At 43.6% G+C, this 1,728-nt stretch overlaps 1 pseudogene; it reads right to left on the reverse strand.

Annotated features, from left to right (window-relative positions):
* On the reverse strand, positions 1–732 carry LOC100600944 (annotated as a pseudogene).
* Between the last annotated feature and the right edge of the window lie 996 nt (positions 733–1,728).

The following is a 1,728-nucleotide window of genomic DNA, read 5'->3' on the forward strand; positions in this document are numbered from 1 at the left end:
TTATTCCTTTGGCTCTTCGCCAGCACCACCATTGGCCTTTGCAGTCCTCCTGACTTTCTTGGTTCTGTTCTTGTGTTCTTTTTGAGGTCTTTTCCTTCTCATCCAAGCCATGTCTTGCAAGTCTATGTTTGGCTTCATTTTTCTTTGCATAATCCAAGGAATCATAAATCATGTCAAAGCCAGTTGTCTTGCCACCACCAAAATGAGTTCTGAATCCAAATACATTCCCACCAGCAATATATAAGTTTCTCCATATGCTGGTCAACACTTGTTCACTCGGTCAATCTTTTTTGTCTTAGCCATTCTAGTAAGTGTGTAGTGGTATCTCATTTTGGTTTTAATTTGCATTTTTCTGATGACTTATGATGTTCAGCATCTTTTTTATTTTGAGACAGAGTCTCACTCTGTCGCCCAGGCTGGAGTGCAGTGGTGTGATCTTGGCTTACTGCAACCTCCACCTCCTGGGTTCAAGTGATTCCCATGCCTCAGCCTCCCAAGTAACTGACATCCAGTGTGGTCTTGTACATTTTGGATAGTTTTTCCCAAATTTCTGTGTTGGGTACTGATAACTTTCCAGGGTGAAGGACATCAATGACCATTTGTTCATTTCCCAAATTTCTGTGTTGGGTACTGATAACTTTCCAGGGTGAAGGACATCAATGACGATTTGTTCATCTCAAGGAGTTGGCTGGTCATAAACTTCCTGCTTCAAGTAGTTACTGTGTCATTCATGATGGCGATCAATCCTTAGGCAGCCACTTCCATATAAAATTTAGGAATAGCTTGTCAATTTAAAGAAAAAAAGGCTGGACATAGTGGCTCATGCCTGTAATCTCAGCTCTTTGGGAGGCCAAGGCAGGAAGATTGCTTGAGCCCAGTAGTTCAAGACCAGCCTGGGCAATATAGTGAGACCCCTTCTCTAAAAAAAAAATTTTTTTTTTTTTATTAGCCAGGCATGGTGGTACACACCTGTAGTCTCAGCTGCTTGGGGGCTCTGAGGTGGGAGGCTTGCTTGAGCCTGGTAGTTTGAGACTGGCCTGGGCAATATAGTAAGACCCCTTCTCAAAAAAAAATTTTTTTTTAATTAGCCAGTCATGGTGGTGCACACCTGTAGTCTCAGGTAGTGGGGGTGCTGAGGTGGGAGGATTGCTTGAGCCCAGGAGTTTGAAACCAGCCTGGAAAATATAGTGAGACCCCTTCTCTAAAAAAAAATGTTTTTTAATTAGCCAGTCATGGTGGTGCACAACTGTAATATCAGGTAGTTGGGGGGCTGAGGTGGGAGGATTGCTTGAGCCCAGGAGGTTGAGGCTGCAGTGAGCCATGATTGCACCACTGCACAGAGCAAGACTCTGTCTCAACAACAACAAAAATAGCCTACTAGGATTTTGACAGATATTACATTGAATTTATTTTATTTAGTTTTATTTATTTTTTTTTTTAGAGAGAGAGTCTTGCTCTGTCACCCAGGCTGAAGTGCAGTGGCATGATCATATAATATCTCACTGCTACCTCAAACTCCTGGGCTCAAGGGATCCTCCCGCCTCAGCCTCTGGAGTAGCTAGGACTACAGGCACATGCCACTATACCCAGCTAATTTTTTTTTTGGTAGAGACGGGATCTTGCTATGTTGCCCAGGATGGCCTCAAGTGACCTCCAGCCTTGGCCTCCGAAAGTGTTGGGATTACAGGCTTGAGCCACTGCATTCAGCCTACACTGAATTTATACATC

Source organism: Nomascus leucogenys, chromosome 5, assembly GCF_006542625.1.
Source record: "Nomascus leucogenys isolate Asia chromosome 5, Asia_NLE_v1, whole genome shotgun sequence".
Lineage (NCBI taxonomy): Eukaryota > Metazoa > Chordata > Mammalia > Primates > Hylobatidae > Nomascus > Nomascus leucogenys.